At 39.4% G+C, this 24,536-nt stretch overlaps 1 long non-coding RNA gene across 1 annotated transcript; it reads left to right on the top strand.

The window, feature by feature from the left end:
* The first annotated feature begins 470 nt into the window (after positions 1-470).
* On the top strand, positions 471-6,272 carry LOC109381002 (uncharacterized). Its single transcript, XR_002123608.1, has 7 exons — positions 471-552; positions 1,400-1,485; positions 2,300-2,384; positions 3,358-3,443; positions 4,271-4,354; positions 5,228-5,313; positions 6,209-6,272. It is a non-coding gene; the product is annotated as an uncharacterized LOC109381002 (long non-coding RNA).
* The last annotated feature ends 18,264 nt before the right edge of the window (positions 6,273-24,536 follow it).

Here is a 24,536-nt window from a genome sequence, read left to right as displayed (position 1 = left end):
GATAGAAAAGTAATCTAGTCCATATCTTGCATGTATAGGGATCTTATGTACAGATGCTAGTAATCTATAAGGATTTTGTTCTTGGTCTTTGTGTTCATGAATTTTAATAATTTATAATAGTATTAATGGTAGAATAAATAAAGAAATATATAAATGATTAAAGGTGAAGAGGTTGAAGTATCTTTCATAAATACGAGTAGTAAGGTAAAAGAATTTTAACATACTTTAGAATGGATATAAAAGGACCAAGTATGTTACAGCTTTCACTAAGGTTGATGTAGACAGTAGAATGTAGTAGTCCGTTTTTGTCTGATTCAGATACAAGTTTAAAGTTAATTTTTAAGATAAAAATAAATATCTTTGTAAGTTTATAAATGCCTAAATGCCTATGTAAATGATGGTGGAATATTTAGCTTAGTGGAGAGAAAGTCCCAACCTCTGTGCCACCTTCTCTGTTTGGTACTCTGCAGAACAGATGCCCGAGCTAGCTGATATCATCTTTGATCGTGATCAAGATTGTCATGTACCCTTTCTGTTAGGGAAGAGACCGAGGTGAGTAATGGTCACAGATTTGTTTAAGCATCTTCACGGTATTATTTAAAAGTCGAAAATATAGTTTAAAAGTTAACTATGGCCCAGTGATAAATATGATATAAAACATTATATTGATTAATTTACTATGTAACATTGAGATTGATTAATGAAAGGTGTGTAACATAAGTTGGCAAATATTCTACAGTAGAAGTTAGAGATGTTCAAGCATCTTATTCAGTGTTTTGGAATTACATTGATTTTATTATTTTCAATAAATTAATGATTTAATCGATATAAATATAGAAACAAATGAAGAAAATGTGGGCCTCTAATGGACCAATGATGACAACTGGTGGCGGATAAGTCATGGACGATGAATAACCTGAGTCTGGATATCTGAGGTCCATCACAATAAATAGTCTATTCCTTCTGTTGATTTGATCCTGTAGACAGATGTTAGAAATATACAAAGATTATATCCTTATTTTCAGTTTATGGATTTAGATTTGTTATTACTAATGGATCAGTGGTAGAAACAATAAAGACATAAACAATAGGTAAAGAAAAAAGGATGAGTATTATCCAACTATGAACATATATGGTGAGGCAAGAAATATTAATAAAATTGAAAATACTGATGCCCATTAAGAAATAAATGGATAAGGGTGTTATCTAGTTGGCAAAGGATAAGTCTCAGGGTCAGTCTCAAGTTTGAGGTTGTTATTTTGATTGAGACAAATATATTTACATCATGAAAAATTTATAAATACCTAAATGAATAAGTAAGTGAAATGTGGGAAGGAAGGATCAGTGGAGACAAGGTCTTAACTTTTTTTTATCATCAACTGTGCTTTGTACTTCTCAGAGTGGACACACATGAACTGATGAAGCATTTTCCCATGGTGGTGAGCCCTATGATTGCATCTCTGTCTTAGGAGCAGAGAAACCAAGGTGAGAAATGGTCAAAGATCTTGTCTTGGTTTCAACAATATTTTTTAAGGATATTCAGTGTATTTTTTAAAAGTGCTATATAGAGTCAAAGCTTACCATCTATAACTCAGTAATAACTATTGAATTAATGAGACCTTATATTGATTACTACATGTTATACATGAAATTTAAGATAATAAAAGACAGACATTGATGTGAGAATGATTCTATGCACAGATTAAGGGTAGCATGACTCTTCTTGGATTTTTGTGAATAGTAGGTCTTTAAATTATTATTAGTGAACTAATGAATTAATAAACAATGTAGAAATGAATGAAGAAAAAGAGGGACAATATTGGATCAATGATGACTACTGGTGGCGTATGAGTCATATACGATGAATACGTATCTGGAACTCTGAGGTCCAACACAAAATAAATCTAGTCTATTTCTATAATTGGATAAATGAAATAATAAGCAAATATAAAAATAAAGATAAAGGTGGTGGAATGTTGTCCAATTATAAAAATATGTGGCTAGGCAAGGAATAGTATTAATGTCTATTTAAAACACTGACATTTATAAAGGATAATATGGTACAAGGGTGTTATTCTTTTACTAAGGATGATATAGATATCGATGAGTGGTAGTGAACATTCGTGTATGTCAGTGGTTAGATCAATATTGTTTGTTTACTTATGAGAAATTAAAATAGACATTGTCCTAATACATTGATTACATAAATGACTGACTAAATGAAAGGTGGAATGCGATGGCCAATGACATAATATCTCAACCTTTTTTTAACCATCCTCTTCTGTCTTGTACTCTTTAGAATGGCCACTCTTGGGTGACTTGAGCGTTTTCCATGGACAGAAGTTCTCTGGTTGCATCTATGCATTGAAAGCATGGAGACAAATGTAAGTAATAGTCAAAATTCTTCTCTTGGTTTTGTGTTTTTTTAAAAAGATTTTCACTGCATTATTAAAAGTGTTATATAAAATCAAAGATCATAACCATGGCCAAATAGTAAATTTGGGGTTATTATTAAAGGATTATATTAATTAATCTATACAGGAAAACATTGAAGTTAATTAATGGAAAGATTTATAGTCAGTAGGAAGTAATTCTATAGAAAAATGTTAGAGCTATTTAAGGATCTTGTTTCAGTGTTTTGTGACCTCTGAGCATTTATTGTATTGTTTTTAGTTAACAGGTAAATTAATCAATAAAACATGTAAACATTAATGAGTATAATGAGTATGAAACTTGAACCAGGTGTTTTTTTTTTGTTTTGTTTTGTTTTTTAAGCTGAGCCATCCTGCCACGTGTTGGCAGCTTAGCGGCAGCTCAGCTTGGGCTGGGAATCGAACTGCTGTTGCTCAGAGCTCAAACTCTTGAGCCAACTGAGCCACTTGGCCAGCCCCAAAGTTCTTTGCTTGATTTAAGTGTTTTCTTTTAAGGTAATTTACTGCATTATTAAAAATTGGAAAATGTAATTAAAGAAGCAGTGTATCTCAGTGATAAATATAGGCTATATGAACCATTATATTGATTAATTCCCATATGAAAAACAGGATAATTAATGAAAGAGACACATTGATGTGAGAATAACCTATGTACAGATTAGGGATGTAATAACTCTTCTTGGGTTTTGGCGAATCATAGTGTTTAGAAGTTTTTAGTGAATTAATGATTTAATCAATAAACAATGAGAAGTGAATGAAGAGAAAGAGGGACAATCTTGGATCGATGATGACTACTGGTGGCGTATGAGTCATGAACGATGAATATGTGTCTGGAACTCTGAGGTCCAACACAAAAGCAATGTGGTCTTTCTCTTCATGTAAAGAGTGTCTCATTTTATTGTCATCTGCTCTGCTCTGTCCTCAGAACAGACACACTCAAGCTGATTTCGGCATCTTCCATGGTCACGAGCTCTCTGGTTGCTTCTATGTTGTAGAAGCATGGAGACCAATGTGAGTAATAGCAATATTTTAGCTTGATTAAATATAATCAAATAAGGCAAAATATACTATTGTTAAACATTAGATTGATCGCAAATGTATGTTTATTAATGTATAATTGTAACCTTGAAGTCAATTTTTGGAACATGGTTAATCTCTGGAAAGGACTATAGAAATAGATATTAAGGTATTGAAGGATATTATACTTCTTTATTTTTTATTCCTGTGCCTTTATTAATGAATTAATCCATAAACAAATGTTTATGAGAATGAAAACAAAGAGGGCCAATTATGGATCAGTGATGGTGACTGGTGATGGGTGAGTCATGGATGATGAATAATGTGTGTCTGGTTACTGAGGTCCAACATAATGATACCTAGTGTAGTCTCTCTGTTTATTTGATCTTATAGACAGATGTTAGGAATATACTCCAGAGAGGTATTGGGTTAATAAATTTAGATTTATTATTATTAATGGATGAATTATGGAACCATTAAGGAAATATAAATAATAGGTAATGAAAAAGGGTGGAGCGTTGGCCAACTATGAACATAAATTATTTATTAAATTGAAAGCACTAAAACTCATTAAGGAATAAATGGATCAAGAGTATCACCTCTTTGCTAAGGCTCATATAAACACAGAATATTCAGAGTCAGTTTTATTTTGAGGGTCTCTTCTAAGTTTGCTATTGTTAGTTTTGTTAAGATAAAAATTTTTACACTATGAATAATTTATAAATACCTAAATGAATGAGTAACGAAATGTGGAAATCAAGGATCAGTGTGGATAGTAACTTAACTTCTTTCTATCATCACCTGTGCTTTGTACTTCTCAGAATGACCCACTTGGGCTGATGAAGCATTTTCCCACGGTGGCGAGTTCTGTAATTGCCATCTCTGTGTTAGGAGCAGAGACCAACGTGAGTAACGGTCAAAATCTTGTCTGGGTTTCAGTGATTTTTTTTTTAGGGTATTCAGTGTATTTTTGAAAAGTAACATATATAATAAAGATGGCCAACTGTAACCCATTGATAAATATTGACTTGATATGGAATATAAAAATATAGGATATTTAAAGAAAGGGTATATTGATGTGAAAATAATTCTATATACAGAATAAAGATTTCAGGGCTGTTCTTGACTTTTTGTGATAATTGGGTTTTAAAAATCATTATTAGTGAATTAATGAATTACTCAAACAATGTAGAAATGAATGAAGAAAAAGAAGAACAATATTGGATCGATGATGACTACTGGTGGCGTATGAGTCATATACGATGAATACGTGTCTAACTCTGAGGTCCAACAGAAATGGAATTTGGTCCATTGTCCTGTTTGAAGTGATTCTATAGACAGATGTCAGGAATATATGAAGATCTTGTTTTTCTTCTTCACATTCATGCATTTGCTTTCAATTTGTATAATTGGATCAATGAAATCAACAAACAAATATATATATGAATAAATAAAGGGCGAAGTTGGTGAAATATTGTCCAATTATAAAAATATGTGGTTAGGCAAGAAAAACTATTAATATGTATTGAAAGAAAATATCTATTTGTATATTTATACACAAGAGTGTTATTCTTTGAATAAGGATTATATAATTATTGATAAATAGTATCATATTCTCTATCAGTGGCAAGATAGATATTGTTTACTTATTTAAGATAAAATAAAATATAAATTATCTCAGTTCATTACTTAATGGTTGGCTAAATGAAAGGTAGAATTCAAGGATCAATGACATAACATCTCAACTTTTTTATTATTTGCTGTCTTGTACTCCTCAGAGTGAACGCACTTGAACTGATTTTAGCATTTTCCATGGTCATGGGCTCTCTGGTTGCATCTATGCATTAAGAACATGGAGACCAATGTGAGTAATAGTCAAAGTTCTTTTCTTGGTTTTGTAGTTGTAAACATAAGTTTTCACTGAATTATTAAAAAGTGTGAAATATGATCAATGATGGTCAAACACACTAAAAAGAATAATGGTGTTAGTGTAAAGTATTATGTTAATTAATCCTTGTAGAAATTTTGAGGTCATTAATGAAAGATATGTATTGTTTGTGGGACATAATTTTATACACACATGTTAGAGATAGTCAAGGATCTTGTTTCTAGTTTTTGTCATCCCATGGCATTCATTTTATTATTATTAGTGAATTATTGAATTGATAAGGATGCCTAGACATGAGTGAAGATAATGAGGTCTAAACCTGTACAAAATGAGAACATGTAGTGGCATATGCATCTTGGATGATGAATACTACAGATCTGGAATTCTGAGGTCCAACACAAAAGAAATCCAGCCCTTTCTCCCCATTCGAAGTGACCCTATAGAGAGAGGTTAGGTGTATACAAGGATCGTGTTCTTGTTTTTTTTGTACAAGAATATTTAAAAACACTATTATTAATGGCAGGATAAATAAACAAATATATAATGAATAAATACAAAGATGGTGAAGTAGTTCTTAAAATATATAACAAAGAAATATAAATTGGAATGGTAAATAATATGATCAAGTGTATATGTCTTTGAGTATGATAGACAGCGATAAGTAATAGTTGCTTACTGGTTGAGTCCATTAAAACTTTGACATTTGATTTATTAAGAGAAAAATAAGTATTACCACACATTAATAAATGCCTAAATAACTATGCAAATGAATGGTGGAAACTATGAATCAATGGAGAAAACGTTTCTAAATTTTTATCACGTTGTTTGTTTGGTCGCCCCTCTTCAAAATGGACACTGGACCTGATTGCAGCTTCTGCTGTCATCAAGATTGTCATGCTCCCTCTGTGTATGGAAAGAGACCAAGGCGAGTAGTGATCAAACTTGTTGTCTTGGAGTGCGTCATTTATTTAAGGGTATTTACAGTATTATTTTAAAGTTTTAATAAACAGTTAACCATGTCTCAATGATAAATATGACATGAAACATTAAGTTAATCAATAATGTTCAGGATTGAGGTCTACTAATGAAAGAGGTATATTTTATGTGGGAAATGATTCTGTGAACTGATGTTAGGGATATTCAAAAATCTTGTTCTTAAGCTTTTATGAATCATGTATTATTTTGTTATTATCAATGAATTTATGATTTAATCAATACAAATGTAGTAAAGAATGAAGAATAGACCAAATCATGGACCAGTGATGGTGACCTGTGGCATAGGAGTCATGGATAATGAAAATATATATCTGAAGCTCTGAGGTCTAACCCAAAACATAGTCTGTTTCCTGTGTTGAAATTATTTCTATGAAGAAATACAAAAATCATATTCTTATATAGATTTCATAAACATAGATATGTATTAATGGAATAATGATAGAAGTATTAAACAAATATAAATAAGTGTACAAAGATGAATCGGGTGAAACGTTGTCCAATTATGAATGTATGTAGTGAGGGAAAAGATAATATTAATCAAATTGAAAACATTCATTCCTATTAAGAAATTAATGGATCAGAAGCCACTGGTGTGCCTAAGGATCCGATAAGGAAGAGTCTATTTTATTCTTCTGAGTCAATCTCAAGATTGAGTTTTTCCTTTTGTTAAGAAAAAAAATACATATATTAAGAAAAAGCAATAAATACCTAAATACTGAGTTAATGAAATGCAGGAAGCAAGGATCAATGACAATTAGGTCTCAGTTTTGCTTTCTTGTTTTAATCATCTGCTCTGCTCTGTAATCCTCAGATGCACTTCAGCTGAGTTAATCATCTTGCATGCTCACGAGCTCCCTGGTTGCCTGTATGTAATAGGAGGACAGAGATGAATGTGTGTAATAGTTCAAGTTATTTTCTTGGTTTCGGTGTTGTTTTTAAAAATATTATTCATTAAAAAGTGGAAAATATATTTAAAGAATGGAATTCTATCTCAGTGATAAATATGGGGTATAGTTACTATATTTATTAATGTACATAAGAAAAATAGGGTAATTAATGAGAAATATATTGTGAAAATAATTACATACATTAGGGACATAAAAATTTCTAGGATTTTTGTGAACTGTAGCATTTAAAACTTAATATTAGTAAAATAATTATGTAATCAATAAAACCATAGAAATGAATGAAGAAAACGAGGGACAATATTGGATCAGTGATGACCACTGATGGCATATGAGTCATATACAATGAATTTGTGTTTGGAACTCTGAGGTCCAACGAGAAGGAAATTTAGTTCATTACCTTTCTTTGAATTGATAGATAGATTTCAGGATTATACAGTAATCTTTTTTTTTAAAGATTTTATTGGGGAATTGGGGGGCTGGGAACAGTGTTGGGGAATCGGGGAAGGGGAGCAGACAAGTTGCTGTTCTTTTGTTCTTCAGTCTAGTTGTGGAGGATGTTGCTTCACTGGCCCGTGTTGGTATTATCATTGTGCTCTTCCTGGGTGAGGGAGATCAGTCGCCAGCCTCTGGATGGCCTCTCACAGTGGCTCATAGCAGCTCACACTGGCTGCTGGCTGCTCACGCTGGCTGCCAGCCACACACGGTAACTCATGGCAGCCCACTGCAGCAGGGGCTGCAGCCTATGCCGTCGCTGGCGACTCACGGCATCCCAGCTCCAGGTTGAGCTGTTGTTCACCGTCTTAGCTGTAGAGGGCACAGTGTCACTGGCCCTCATGTGGGATCCGAACCGGGGTCCTGTTGCACAGAGCTGGCATCCCAAGCCAGCTCTTAACCAATGCGCCACTCGGCCGGCCCTACAGTAATCTTTTTATTGGTCTTTGTGTTCATGAATTTTTGAAATACATAATAAAAGAATCAATGACAGAATAAATTACCAAAAGTATACATCAATAAAGAAGAAGAGGGCAAAGCCTTGCTCATTACTAAAATATGTAGTCAAGAAAATGGATATTAATATATATTGGAATGGATAATAAATGGACCAAGTGTATTATGTCTTGGACTAAGGATGATATAGACAGTGACAGGTAATAATAGCCACTTATTGTTCTGAGACATTTGCAAGTTTGAAGTTAATTTTATAAAAAGAAAAAGTAAATTTTGCTATAAATAAATAAATACCTAAATGATTATGTAAATGAAGTACGGAAAGTATAGATCAATGGAGACAATGTCTCAATATTTTTGTCATCTTTTCTTGATACGCTTCAGAAACAAAGCACCAAGCTGACTTAAGCCTTCCTCCATGATCAAAAGTGTTATGTCACCTCTGTTTTCAAAAAGACACCAAGGTGGGCCGGCCGAGTGGCACGATGGTTAAGAACTGGCTTGGGACGCCAGAGGGCCCTGGTTTGGATCCCACATGTGAGGGCCAGTGACACTGCCCTCCACAAAAAAACAAAACAAAACAAAAAAAGACACCAAGGTGAGCAATAGTCAAACTTCTTGTCTTGGTTTTGGTCATTTGTTTAAGGTATTCTTAGTATTATTAAAAAGTATTAAGTATAATTTAAAAAGCTATCTGTGCCCATTGATTAATATGATAGGAACCATGTTGATTAATTGATAATGTGCACCATTGAAGCCGCTTAATGAAAAAGATGATATAGTGTATTGATTGGGAAAGCTTTCTATCAATAGATGTTAGGGATATTTAAGGATTTTGTTCTTGTGTTTTTGTGAATCGTGTATTTTTTATTATGATCGGTGAATTAATGATTTAATTGATACAAATTGAGAAATGACTGAAGAAAAAGAGGGCCTCCCATGGACCAATGATGACTTCTGGTGGCGTATGAGTCATGGATGATGGATCATATGTGTCTGGAAGTCTGAGGCCCAACACAATACCTAGTATATTCCTTCTAAAATGATCCTATTGACAGATGTCAGGAATATACAAATATCAAATTCTTATTTTAGATTCATAGATTTAGATTTACTATTATTAATGAATCAATGATAGAACCATTAAATAAATATAAACAAACAGATAAATAGGAAAAGGGTGGAGCACTTTTCAACTATGAACATTTGTAGTGAGGAAAAAAGTATTACTTATAAAAATTGAAAACACTGATATTCATTAAGAAATAAGTGGGTTAAGAATGTTACCTCTGCCAGCCAAGTGGCTCAGTTGATTAAGAGCTCACTCAAGAGTGCGAGCTCTTAGCAACAGAGGTTCGATTCCCGGCCCGAGCTGAGCTGCCACTGAGCTGCCAACAGAATGTTACCTCTTGGGCCGGCCGAGTGGCGCGCTGGTTAAGAGCTAGCTTGGGACTCCAGCTCTGAGCAGCAGGGCCTGGGTTCGGATCCCACATTAGGGCCAGTGACGCTGTGCCCTCTACAGCTAAGATGGTGAACAACAGCTCGACCTGGAGCTGGGCTGCCATGAGTCCCCAGCGACGGCATAGGCTGCAGGGGGGCTGGTCGGCAGCAGGCGTGAGCTTTCGTAAGCGGCTGTGAGCGGCTGTCCAGTGGCCGGTGACTGATCTGCCTCACCCGGGAAGTGCACAGTGATAATACCAACATGGGCCAGTGAAGCGACGTCCTCCACAACTAGACTGAAGAACAAAAGGACAGCAACTTGTCCATTCCTCTTCCCCGATTCCCCAACGCCGTTCCCTCCCTCAATTCCCCAATAAAATCTTTAAAAAAAAGAATGTTACCTCTTCGATTTAGGTTAATACTGACACTGTTTAGTAAGCGTCAATTTTATTGTTCTGGATCAGTTCCAAGTTTGGGTTGCTCCTTTTGTTAAGAGAGAAAAATATGTATTTATGAAACTTAATTAAACATCTCAAGAGCAACTGAAATGTAGAAATGAAGGATCAGTGGAGATAAGGTCTCAATTTTCTGTATCTGCTCTGCTCTACACTCTTCAGGATGGACACACCCCAGCTGATTTCAGCATGTTTCATGGTCACGCGCTGGTTGCATCTGTGTTTTAGGAGCATGTAGACCAGTGTGAGTAATTGTTAATTGTTCTTGTCTTGGTTTGGGTGGTTTATTTAAGAGTATTCAAAGTTATTAGATTACTAAAAAGTGTGAAAAATAATCAAAGGTGGCCAACTGTAGACTAGTGATAAATATGAAATTGACATGATACATTATATTGACTATTGCATATGTGTAAAACTTAGGATAATTAATGAAAGACATGGATGTGAGAATTATTAAATATACATAACAGGGACATAAAACTCTTGGGTTTTTGTGAATCATAGTCATTAAAAATTATCAGTGAATAATAATAAACAAATAATAATAAATAGAAATGAATGAAGAAAAAGAGGGACTATTTTTTTATTTTCAAGTTATCAAGCTTCTCTTTATTTCTCTTAACTTGTGTCCAGCTAACAAGCCTGGCAATAACTCCTGTTCAATTGGAACAATATTCCTTTTCCTATCAACTATATATGCATTTTTAAAAATTAAGAGTGGCTATTTTGGATTGATGATGACTCCTGGTGGCGTATGAGTCATATACTGTGAAGACGTGTCAAACTCTGAGGTCCAGCACAAGTGCAATCTAGTCCACTTCCTTTGTTTGAAGGGCTCTGATAGACAGATGTCAGACATACACAAAGATCTTTTTTGGTTTGATCTTGTTGTTCGTGCATTTTTATTCCATTATTTTAATTAGATAAGTGAAAGGATCTATAAATTAATATATAAATAAATAACTATGAATGGAGTGAAACATTATCCAATTATAAAAATATATAGTTATGCAAGAAATGCTATCAATATATATTGAATACTCTGGTATTCGTTAGGAAATGGTAAAGGATGTTTTCTCTTTGGCTAAGGGTGATATAGACAGTGTGAAATAATAGTGTTCTGTGTTAGTGGCAAACTAATATTGTTTGTTTAGTTAAGAGAAAATAAATATCCCAAATAGCTAATTACCTAAATGATTGACTAAATGAAAAGTGGAATGCACAGCTCAATACAGATAATGTTTTAAACTTTATCATATCTTATGCTCTGTACTCCACAGAATGGACACACTCTAGCTGATTTAAGCATTTTCCATAGTCACGAGTTCTATAGGTAACATTTATGCATTATGAGCATGGGGAACAATGTGAGTAATAGTCCAAGTTCTTGTATTGGTTTCAGTGTTTTGTTTTTTTAAAGGTATTAACTGTATTATTTAAAAAATGTGAAATGTAATTATTCAAGGTCAACCATGGCCCAATCATAAATATGGGATTAATATGAAGCATTGTTTTGATTCATCCATACGAGGTGTAATAAAACGATATGGAGAATGTTTAAATAAAAAAAAATATTGCAGTAAAGGACACATTAATCCCCCTCAAAATACTCCCTCTTGCTTCGAACACACTTATCCCATCTTTCTTGCCACTTTCTGAAGCAGTTCTGGAAGTCCTCTTTTGTGAGTGTCTTTAGTTGCGCTGTCATGTTTGCCTCGATGTCCTGAATCAATTAAAACATGTTTACTTTTCGTGGTCATTTTGACTTTGGGGAAGAGCCAGAAGTTGCAAGGTGCCAGATCTGGTGAATAAGGTGGATGAGGACACACCATAATGTTTTTATTTGACAGAAATTGCCATACTAGAAGCGATGTGTGACACAGAGCGTTGTCATGATGGAAGATGATTTATGGCACACTTTAAAATACACCTTCCCTCAACTGTAGCTCACACCCGACTGACTGTACCGAACAAGTTGAAACTTGTCACACACTGTTACTAAGGTTTGACATTCCACTTCCTGTATTGAAGATCCCTGCCTTTCTATTGGATGGCACTGGGCAGCAGCATTCATTTATTTATATATTTACTTATTTATATATTTTTGATCACAACAGAAAGGCTCCATGTCACACATTGCTTCTGGTATATGGCAACTTCTGTCAAATAAAAACATTACGGTGTGTCTTCCTCCACCTTATTCACTGGGTCTGGCACCATGTGACTTCTGGCTCTTCCCCAAAGTCAAAATGATTCAGGACACCAAGGCAGCCACGACAGCGCAACTAAAGATACTCACGAAAAGAGGACTTCCAGAACTGCTTCAAAAAGTGGCAAAAATGATGGGATAAGTGTGTTCAAAATGAGGGGGAATATTTTGAGGGGGGTTAATAGCAATGTGTCTTTTACTCTACTAAATTTTTTAAAATTTAAACATTTATTATAGCTTTTGATCACACTTTGTATATGCAACATGGAAGTCAAGTAATGGAAGAGATGTATTGCCATGAGTAATAATTCTGTAACAGATTTAGAGATATTTTAAGGATCTTACTCTCAAGTTTTATGACTTTAGGTATATATTTTATTATTATTAGTGACTTGATTATAAAATTCATGCAGACATGAATTTAAAAAATTAGGGCCAACTCTGGATCAAAGATAATACTGGTGGCGGAGGAATCATGGATGATGACCACTATGTATCTGGAACTCTGAAGTCCAATACAGTAGAAATCTAGTGTACTCCTCTGTTGGAAAAAATCCTATAGATAGATTTCAGAGATATTTACAGATCTTGTGCTTCTAATTTTAATGGCTCATGGATTATGATTATATTCATATAGAAGAATCAATAAAAATATTTAAATAATTAAAGATGAATAGAGTGATGCTTATTACAATTGTTAAAGTACATGGTAAGGAAAGAAATACTGTTAGTATAATTTGGAATGGATAATAAATGGGCCAAGGGTATTACTCCTTTGGAGTAGGATCACATAGCTATTCGTAAATAATACTCAGTGTATTGTTCTGTATCAATTGTAAGTTCAACGTTAATAGAAAAGTAAGCAAATAGTACCATAAATTAATAAGTATTGAATGACTAAGTGAAAGGTGGAATGCAATGGACCAATAGGTAGAAAGTTTCAGATTTTATTTTCTACTCTTTCTTGTACTTCTCAGAACGGGTACTTCTATGCTGATTTTAACATTTGGCCATGACCTCAAACTCAATGGCTGTGTTAGGAGCATGGGCACCAGTGTGAGTAATAGTCTAAGTTCTTGTCTTGGTTTGGATGGTGTAAGATTGGTCAATGCATTATTAAGAAGTAAGAAATATAATAAAAGAAGGCTAAACATGGTTCAATAATGAATGTGGGATTTATATGAAACATTATGTTGAGGCATCTATATTTGCACACCAAGGTCAATTCAAGAAGCAGATACAGCACCTGTCGGAAGTGATTTTCTTGGTAGGTATTAGGGATAGCAAGGCTCTTATTCTGGGTTTTCTTGTTCATGTGTGTTTCTTTGCTAGTAAGTAGTAAATTAAAGAATAAATCAATCGAATAAGTGAAGGAAAAGATTCATGTGTTTGGACCAGTGATAATGACTGGTAGCATATGAGTCAAGGATGATGAATAGTGTGTCTGGATGTCTGAGGTCCAACACAAAATGAGGTTCATTAATAAATAAATAAATAAACCGAGGATGTTCTCTCTTTGGATAAAGTTCACTTATACAGAGAAAGTAAGAGTCAGTGTTCTAGCTGTGGGTCAGTGGTGAGTTCTAATTTGTTTATTTTAGTAGGAGAAACAGAAATAAATAGTTCCATTAATCATTACCTAAACAGCAAGTAGACAAAGGGGAGAAACGTGAGTTAATGGAGAAATTTTCTCATTTCTTTTCCCTTTTTTTGTAAGAGATACCCTTGAGTATTATATTTAAAATTTTTAAAGTTATAAAAGAATGTATATTCACTTTTCTTTTTCTCCATATGTTTTCTACTCCACAGAATGAATGCACTTGAGCTGATAATCATTCTGTAAAGATCAAAACCTTTATGTGAGTAACAGTGCAAGTTCTTGGTTTTGCCGGGGTAGCTTGTTTAGGGTATTTAGTGTATGATTAAAAAATATGAAATATAATCAAAGAAGGCCACTTTAGGACCAATGATGAGATTGTCCCATAAACCAAAGTTTATGATGAATCTCATTTAGCACAACAGATGCCCTTTCAAAAAAAAAGTTCTGATCTCTTAGCTCTGTGGGTACGGGATAGAGTCGGTTGTCTGCAACATTCATAGGTCTTATTATCTTGAGTAGTTTATTTGAGTAGTTTACTATATTTGAGGGTGTTCATTATCTTATTAAAATGAATAACTGGAAACAATAAAATGGAGGCCCATTGATGAGCCAGAGATAACAATGTGACGTAAATTATTGTTTATGATTATTTTCTGTCGTGCTTACCTCATGTTCACTAAATGAAAACCAAAACCTAGGTATTTTCATTTGTCAGCATCCTCTTTACATTCCACAGGGTGGAGCATCACAGCTAAGTAAATTATCCTCTGGTTAGGACGATCTTTGCCTTATCCCTCTGGGGAAGGATATATCGTGCTATGTAAGTAATCAACTTCCTGGTTTAAGTGGTTAGTTCATGGGTTTCCACTGTATCATTAAAAGCAATACATTTAATAAATTAAATTTTAAAATGTCATATATAGACTTTTAATGAGATGTGTTATGAACCAAAGTTTTATGATTAGTCCAGTTTAGCACAAATGAAGTACAAGAAAAAAGGTAGCTTTTCCATTCATTTCCAAACTTGAATTTCCCATTTTGTGTGTGTCTCCTGGATTATTTAAACATCCCCCTTTTGATCAACACCTAGGATGTTACTCATTTAGGGAGTCAGTATCCTAGCTGTTGAGTATGATGGTGGTTCATGGTTGTTCATTGCAGCATCTAAAAATTGTTCAAGTTCAGTGCAGAAGGGCCACCCCTGGACCAATGATGTGAATGGAATGCATCTGAATAAAAATTATGATCAGTCACTTTTTGAACCACTGAGGTCCATTGCAAAAAGAGAACTAGCGTGTGACTTTTTTTGGGATGATCTCAGAAAGTTCGAGAAATCTAGTTGAGAGGGTTCGTGGATATTGATTTTATATTATTAATAAATAAGTGAATGGATAAATCAATAAATGTATTCATAACTAAAGAAAAAGAGGTCAAAACATGGATCTAATTTGAGGCTATAAAACAGAATATTATTAATTCAGTTCTGAAACACCTTGGTCCAGTAAGAAAAAAACATATTAAAGTTGTTACCACTTCATGAAAGAAGCAGCTAGATATATTTCATAGTTCTGCATTTAGTTTGCAGTGGGTTCCTAGATGTTTGATTCATGATGAAAAAAGTTAAAATTAAACAAATTGTTAACTAAATGAATCAGGGCAAAGTACAAACCAATGATGACTGTATTTTATTTTTTTATTTTTATTTTTTAAATTTTTTTAAAGTTTTTTTTTTTAATTGGGGAATTGGGGGGAAGGGAACAGCATTGGGGAATCGGGGAAGGGGAACAGACAGGTAGACAAATTGCTGTTTTGTTCTTCAGTCTAGTTGTGGAGGACTTCGCTTCACTGGTCCATGTTGGTATAATCATTGTGCTTTTCCCGGTGAGGCAATCGGTCGCCGGTCATTGGTCGGCCACTCACAGCGGCTCCCGGTAGTTCACACCGGCTACCAGCCGCTCACGCTGGCTGCCAGCCACTCACATAGCTCACGGCAGCCCACTGCAGCCCTGCTGCAGCCTACGCCGTCGCCGGCGACTCACAGCAGCCCAGCTCCAGGTCGAGCTGTTGTTCACCATCTTAGCTGTAGAGGGTACAGTGTCACTGGCCCTCAATGTGGGATCCAAACCGCGGCCCTGCTGCTCAGAGCTGGTGCTCCCAAGCAAGCTCTTAACCAGCAGAGCCACTTGGCCGGCCCTGACTGTATTTTATTTTTTACATCTGTTTTGCACCGCATAATGGCTACACCTTGGCTGTTTCAGTCATTATTTAATGATGAAGATCTTGGCTGTTACCTATGTGGCTTGGGAGAGTATAGACCAGGGTAAGTAATAAATTAAGTTTTTATTCTTGGTTTTGTCATTTTGTTTCTGGGTGATGACTGTGTTATTTAAAAAGAACAAATGGCCTCATACAATCATCAACTCAAAGACGACCATGCCTGGACCTATGATAATAATTTGCCTTGACAAATGGTTAATTCATTTGTCATGGTTAATTCATTTTGTAAAAGTGAGGTCCATTAAAATAATAGGTTTAGACTGCTACCTCTTAGATTAAGGAGATTATAGACACATTCTAGTCCTGGTGAGTGATCTTGTTCTTGGGTTGGTGTATTTTCTTCTCGTTTATAAAACAAATAAAAGGCAAATATACTAGTAAAATTATAATGTCCACTCATGGTCAATGATGTGATTATTCATGAAACAGAATTTGTTAAACATGGGTCAACTATTTCACCATTTTGTTTAAGGAATACATAAAGAGATAAAAGTAATAGTCAAAATTTCCCCCCTTGTTTGGATGTAGACTCTCTGTTGACTTCGATTTTGAAAATGAGTACCTGACCAAAATAATAAACAAGGAAAAATCCATATATAAAGAAAGTTAAAATGACAAAGAGCATTCAATGATAAAATTTTTATAAAACAAGAATTACAATCAAGCCAATCTTGCTTCTCTGAGATCCATTTAATCAAAAAGATTTAATCTGTTACTCTGTGTATAACAAGGACAGAGGTAGTGTTAGAATAGTAATTGTTTTTGTGCTGGTATTTTGATGGGTTCATGGATGTTGTTGTTGTTACTATTATCATTTTTAATATTGTTTAGTCAATCTATGAAAACTAAATCATAAGATGCAAACACATGGACCAGTACTGAAAATGTGTTTTGAAGCAAGGGTTATGATTATTACAGTTCTGCATCACTGACATGTATGATATAAATCATTTATCTTTTTATATCTTTGTTTTAATAGTATATAGTATGCAGCACTACTCTGCATGTTGTTTTGAAATAATTGGATATTTTTGAATGCTGCTTACGTGGATTGTTTTTTTCTGCTATCTCAGACATAAATACTAGTGACCTAATTTATTTGGAGATAGTGGCAGGAAGCCCTTATACCCCATATTTAAAATTTTTCTGGCACTTTGGTATCTGAGAGAGTGCTAAAATAACTGATGCTAAAGTGTTAATTTCAGCTCAGCCAGTATTGGTCCGAATCCATGTAAGGCTGTGTTGGTCATGACATTCATATCTGAATCCTGTCTAGTTCAATCCATCAAAGAGCAATGTTGGGATTGGGTGGAAACCTACTTATAAATGTAACAATTCAATATAATAGGGCAAGTAGGTTGACTTTCCAGAAACACAGAAGACAGGCCCTCAGCTAAATCTTAAGCATGAGATGCTTCATGGAGGAGATCGTGCCTGAGCCAATGATAAGCTCACTAGGATGTAAGCGCCTTGAAGTCAGGAACCACACCATCTGCTCATTATGTCTCACACACAGAGAGCTCATGAATGAAACATTTGTCGAATGAATAGTTGAATAAATGATGAATGAAAGAATGAAGTAGTGAGTTAATGAATGCATGAGTAACTAAATCAATATATGCATACGTGAACAATGAATTAATGAGATGAGTTAATCTGTAAGTAAATATGTCAAAAAGGGTATGAATGAATAAGTCAATGAATGAATGAATGAGAGTAGGTTAATGAGTCAATACGTGAAAGATGAGTGCATAAATGGTTAAGTGGATAAATAAGTGAATCTCTGAAAAGGTTTATGAATTAATGGATGAGTGAAAATTAATTAGTAATGAGGGAATGAATCAATGAGTGAATGAATCAATAAATAACCAAATGACTTACTTGATTAATAAGTTAAAAAATGAGTGAGTGAATAAATCAATAAAAGAGGAAAATGTTGAATAATTTAACTAACGAGTAATAAGGTATAAAGCAAATTAATGAGGGAATGAATAGGCAAATGGATGGAGGAATGAACATATTAACGTGAGTGGATAAAAGAATGAATTAGTGAGTAAATGAGTCAATGAATTAGTATGTAATCCAAGAATAAATTAACTGCTCTGTGAATGAAGAATGAAAACGAATGAATGAATGAGTAAACAAATGAATCAATAACTGAGTGAGTGACTCTAAAGGAGTGATCGATGTGTGAGGCAGCAAGTGGATGAAGTCATACTGGGACTCCGTCCCTGACCCCTCCAAAGGGAGTCAGCCACACCCCACCCTCCGCGCGTTGTAGGTACCTCACCCAGATCACCAGCCCTGCTCCGTTAGGAGCATTTGTTTACATGTCATCACTAAACTGATGTGCCCTGAGAGCCAGGAACTGCGTCGAACTCTTCTCTGATCCCCAGCGCTGGCCCAGCCCTGAGCCGAGGAGGCGCCCAGTAAATTACTGCCAAATGAGTAAACGAAGAACCACAGGTACATGTGCTTTTGTGGAACCAGGGTGGCCCTTCTCAGGATGGCCTGGGCGCTGCTCTGTGGGGAAGCGTGCTGTGTGTCAGATGGGCTGTGGCATCCTCCCACACAAGGGCGATTCTCCCTGGGGCTCAGCTTCCTGTATCTAGTGCCAGACGGTGGGACAGGGTCCTGGCCGTCCTAACTGCCCTGGACACGGGCCCACCTTGGGCAGCGCTGGCTTGCCTGGTGGAATGGGAGTCCTTGGACTTCCCAAAAGCTGCCCTTGCCTCTGCCAAGACAGGAGATCGAAAAGAATGCAGTTGTCTTTTTATGCCACTGGTGTGTGGGTCCATTCCTCGCCTTTCTAAGCAAACCAAGTTCCTCCTGCTTCTTGTTGGGACTTTGGGTTAGACACAAAGCCCCCTGGTCCCAGCCTCAGCTTCATCTGTTAGATGAGGGTAACGACGCCTACCTGCTGGATTGTTGTGAGAATTAAACTTGTCTAGGAAGAGCTGACTATAAGGCCCTTGTATGACATAATACATGTCCAGTACAATACCACACTACGTGGTATTAGCTGCCTCAGAAATGACGCAAAGTAGCTATAATTTATGGTTTCAATTGCATTTATTTAAAAGCTCCCAAGTGGCTGTGATACCCAGATTCCCCTGTCCCAGAAGAATGGCGAGTTCAATTAAGTTCTGGAAGAATGCCATGTTGGATGGAACAGGCCAGCCCAGACCGTGCACCTTTAAGACAGCACAACACGCCCTTCTACGGGGACAGATGACAAGAAAAGTGAGTTGGCAACACCTTTGCTCCATGTGGGGCATTTGCCCAATCCTACCCTCCCTCCCTGTCTCCCTTTCGTTCTTTAATTTATGTTAAGCACCCACTCTGTGCCTAACACTGACCACTCCTCTTCCTCTCCCTTCCTTGCTGGCTCCTGGCCCTGGATTCCACCTGCACTCCTGGTCTTACAGCTTTCTCTTGGACTTCGCGATGCTACTCGGTCATCCGGCTCGGAATATAGGCCTCTTCTTCATGAGGATTTGATTTCAACACCAGCCCTTGGCCTCTCTGCTTCAGACTGAATCAGGTAGCCCTCGCTTTCTTCATCCTCGGCATTTGGGACCCCAGTTTTGAGTGTTCTCGGTTGGCTGTCTCCCAGCTGGGCCAGCTCCGCCCCCACCTGTGGGGAGTTCAGACCATGATAGCAGGTGGCCCTTTGAATACTGGGGTGGGCCGCAGGTCCACATTGATGGCTCTGGGGTGGAATCTAAGATTTGGGTGTCAAGCACGTGCAGGTATAGGAGACAGGAGTTAGTCTCACATTCCCTAGAATTTGTGGGTAAAGAGGGATACTAAGCTCACAGTACCCCAAAACTTCCAATTAATTTTAGTCTGGTACTGTCCCCTGGCTGCTCAGCTTTGTGCTAAAGCGACACGAATGTTATGTGACTCTTGTACTCTCACATCCGTTGCCCTCTCCTTTGGCTTCCATATCCTTTTGTCCAAATTTGCCGTTTCATATCCATTCATCCCTCATCCATACCCAGACAGAGCCCATGTTACGTTGTTAATTAGGACCTGCCAGCTTCTCCCAAAGGACTATGAACTTCTTGAGGACTAGGTCTTGGTTTCTGTGTGTGTCATTACAGTCCACCAGAAGGCCTAGGCATCAGGAAGTATTTGGTGAATTAATCTTTCATTCTTTAATTTATTCAAAAAAATATTGGGCCCGAGACTGGGTCATAAGTAGCAAGAAATAAGACATATTCCATGTCTGTCCTTGTGGAGCTCCAAGTCTTGGGTGGGAGATAGATTTTTGAACAAATACTTATGGCAAAGTGACTTCATTACACTCGTGATGAGCGCTGGGAAGCCAGGGTGCCAGGGCCTTCGCCAGCCTGTGGCTGGGCTGGTCGTGAGCCTCACAGTGGGCTCCCTCTGCTTCTCCCCTGCGTCCTGGGGGACACCGACAGGACAAGGCCATAGCCATGGGCAGAGCTGGGCCATGGCTTTGGCTTCCCGGGGTCAGGTCAGGGGGTGTCTTCAGACAGGAAAGAGGTGAGTAGATTTCGGAGTTTCCGCTTGGCCATTACCTGGGCAGCCGTGACCAGCAAACGTGCTTATGTTTTCCCTCAAGCACCAGGCTTAGGAAGGCTCTGTTGTGTCAGGGTTTGATGTCCCCGTCCACGTTCAAGCACTTCCCTTAGATGTGCTGCCGAATGACACACTGAGGGTGGGACAGAATATGTGTGGGCCCTTTCTCTTCCCTCCACCACATTTCATTCTGAGTCTCTTCAAATGGCTGCCTGAGAAACCTGCTAATGTCTGTCGCTCATGTTGCTGTAATGGCCCAGCGCCCACAAACCTGGCAGTTGGGCACACCCTCCCTCTGCCTCCGACTGTTGTCTTGCCCCTTCAGCATCTCAACAGTGAGCCCATGAGTCGCCCTGTCTCGTGTCCTCCACCACTCACTAGTCCACACTTCCCTCATTGTGGGCTGGCATTGGACTCCGAATTGGTCATCCTGTCCCTCCTCCAGCCTGTTCTCCTCACTGCGGTCAGTGTGATCTTTCTAGAATGTGTGAGGATGAGTCCCATGCTCCGTAGAGATCTCTTGTGAGTTCCAGAAGCTCCAGGGTGACATCCAGGCCTCTTGGTTTCACACTCAAGAAGCCCCGTGACTGGCCTCTAGCCACACCTCCCGCCACCTGCCTCCTGGCCTTGTGTGCCGCCAGCAGCCCCTCCCTGAGTCTGTGTGCCCTTGTGTCTCTGGGCCTTTGCACAAGCTCACCCTCTAGTTTTCTCCTCGGGCTGCTCTATAGCTGGAGGGATGAATCACCCCACACTTGGAACTGTTACATGGCCATGAACTTGACCTCCATTCAGAAACTTCTCCTGTTGCTTGGTCATGACCTGTTTAGGTGTCTGCCTTCCCAACCACATCTTGAGCTTCCTGACTGGGTGCTCGGTCTTGGGGGCCTCAAACACCATCCCTCCCCGCCCCCCACTATCCAGCCCAGAACCTGTGCAGCGTAGCTGATCCATAAGAATGCTGGGTGAGTGGAAGAATAAATGATTGTACGAAAGAATGATTGTAAGGCTTGCCGGGGGACAAATTATATCCCTGGCAGAAAGCGGGGGTCCTTGGCGCTGAGGAATAGCATCCCCTCATTTCTGAGGCCTGTCCTCCTTCTCTAGCCAATTCCACTTTGCCTCCGCCTGCGACTCATTAAGAGATGTAACCTTAATCCTTGAAATTGCCTGGGATGGAGTGTGTTTTCAGTCCATGGCACCAGCATGGGGATTTTATTCCTTCCTTAAATAAATCTCACTCCCCCAGGAAGTTTGGACAGGATGTGGGCAGTCGGACCAGGGCTTAAAACCGAACATTTTGCAAAAGGCCCGTTTCAAAATTTGAAACCCCGTGGCCACTGGCCAGAGCTGAGTCTGGTTTGTGGGGGTCGCTGGGGCCTCCTCTCAGACAAGGGCAGGGAAGATTGAAAACAAACCTTCAGCTGTCACTGAGCAGGCTGATGGTTTGCAAGAAGAATTCTGCGGTTTGGTTTGCTTCTCTGGTGAAACTTGAGCGAGCTCGGTCACCCTCATTAGCTCTTCTTTCAAGCTTTCGGCTGAGGCCTCAGAGCCTCCCAGAGCCAGAGAGGAGTTTGAGTTGATCCTGAAATCGATGGGACAAGTGTGTGGGCGCTGGACGGGACTGGCGCTCGGTCCCAGGCCTGGAGGAGACAGATGCTGAGGGGCAGACCCGGGGGACCTTACAGCCCAGCTCGGGGCCACAGCTGCTGGAGGCTTGCCCTTCCCTGGGGAGCAGGTGCCAGGTGGGGCTGAGGACTGCAGCCTGGACTATATTATGCCTGTTGTCACCAGGCACAGCTAAAAGTTCCCCCATTTCATCTGGAGATGGGTGACATCAATCCCCCATGATGGACACAAGGAAACTGATGCCAAGGGAGGGCAGCGCTGTGCCCAGGTTCCGCCAGGCAGTCCAGCCCAGGCAGCCCTGACCCTGTGTCCAGTGCCCTTCCCCGGCTTCCGTTTGGGACACCACCACACTGAGCAATGGCTGAGGCTGGCGCGCCAGGATCACAGCTGCCGCAGCCAGAGGGACGCAGGGTTAGACAGCCTTGGGGGCCTGTTCCCAGTGATTGAGCCCTGGTAACAGGCCGTCACCCTGTCCCTGCTGTCCTCACTGAGTGGACACTGCCCTGACTTCTAGGACAGGGAGGTTGCGCCTTCTCTTGTCCTCTTTTGAGTTCTTTTTTCTTTCTGCCAGGGAAGAACCGTTTGTGCCTTTGGAGAAGTCACCGGAACCCTCCAAGTTCCATGTGCCTGATTCGTAAAAGGGAAGTAAAGTTCATTCATTTGTTCTGGAGAAATCTTGTTGTGTGCTCCGAGCCTCGTGCTGGCAGTGAGCGGCAGTCCCCGAGGGCAGGTCCGTCCCCTGGAGGATGTGCGTGGTCTGCTGAGCAGACACTGTGCTCGGAGGAGGCGAGTCCACATCCTGCGCAGGATAAGCTTGAGACTCCTCGCACACATGTTTGCTCCTGTCCCCGGCCTTCTTGACCCTCATGGGTGCTGCCAGTGTCATTCTTGCAAGCAGTCTCTCCACTTGCCTCGCCGTCCCTCCACTGCCTCCCCAGGCTCACAGGGGACCTCAGTGTCCTGGGGACCTTCACAATGGGCGGCTTTCCTGCTCCCCTCCACCTGAGACTTGAGCTTACCCTCTGTAGAAATGGGAAAAGGATGATGCCGCTTCCGACCCCCCTCTCTGTCATTCCAGGCCCGCAATTCTCACTCGTAATTTGGGGGCCACTGGGTTGTATTTTTTGTCCCGTCGGATAAGAGGCTTCTGCTACCAACATGTGTTTTTTCAACATGATAAAGTGAAATATAGTCCGCTGCCTTGGCAGGGACTGGACTCCACCTGCAGCAGGTGTTCCTGGTATCAGCTGGAGCTACCGGTGACTGCCCAGAGGGGACAAAGGCAGGCCTGGCACATGTGTCCCTGCCTTGGCCTCCCTTTCCTCAGCTGTTCCTTCGCCTCTGCTGCCCCCAGGTACCGCTGGGCTCGTGGCATCATGTCCTGATAGGCCCTCCTGTGGGGCTCTCTGGGGGAGCCCCAGGCCAGAGTTTAGACTTCTTTAAGCACCATTTGTCTACCAACCTCCGCCCCTGGGGTCCCCCTGCTGCTTTCTTGCTGCTCTGGCCCCTTGTCCCCTCTCCTTCATTCCAACCCTTTCTGTGTGTACCCTTTGCACTGTCCCGCCCTGCAGATCACATATCCGACTATTTAGTTCCCTGGTGAGTCACGGGCCCGTATCCCTCGGTTCAGCCATGTATACAGCTGCTGGGTGCTCACTGGACATGGAGATGCCACACTGGAAGTGTGGGGAGGTCACCAAAGGTCGCCACTGAGCTGCTTCTCCCAGGCTCATCCTCCCAGCCATCCCTTCTCAGGCACGGAGACTGTGCTGGGAGGGAGAAGAGGCAGAGTGGGGATGTGAGAGGGTCTGGGATTGGATGAGGCCTCGCTACATGCTGGCCGTTCTCTGGGGTGTCACGGGGCAAAAGGAAAGGGGGGCTATGGGCAGATGTTGGAGAAACGGGGGAGGGAGAGCCTCTTCTTGGACGCCCAGCCATCTTCTGCATGGCCCCCCAGGGAGCCACCCTTCCCTTGCCCTCCCCGCTCTGCCCCGTAGCTGGATGAGCCAGTGGGTGCTGGTGCATTTGTCACCTCCCCAAAGCCCTGCAGCTGCAGGGGCCACATCATCGGCCCCTCTTACAGAGAAGGAAACTGAGGCTCAGAGGAGCACAGCAAGCCCGCGAGCCCCTAATTCCAAGGTGTGTCCCCTCATAACCAGTTGCCTCCCCAGGATGTGCGGGGTGGACAG

The sequence above is a fragment of the Hipposideros armiger genome, unplaced genomic scaffold (assembly GCF_001890085.2).
Source record: "Hipposideros armiger isolate ML-2016 unplaced genomic scaffold, ASM189008v1 scaffold_43, whole genome shotgun sequence".
In the NCBI taxonomy this organism is placed as follows: Eukaryota; Metazoa; Chordata; class Mammalia; order Chiroptera; family Hipposideridae; genus Hipposideros; species Hipposideros armiger.
Note: the sequence above shows the minus strand (reverse complement) of the source record. Positions and strands in the feature narration are given on the sequence as shown.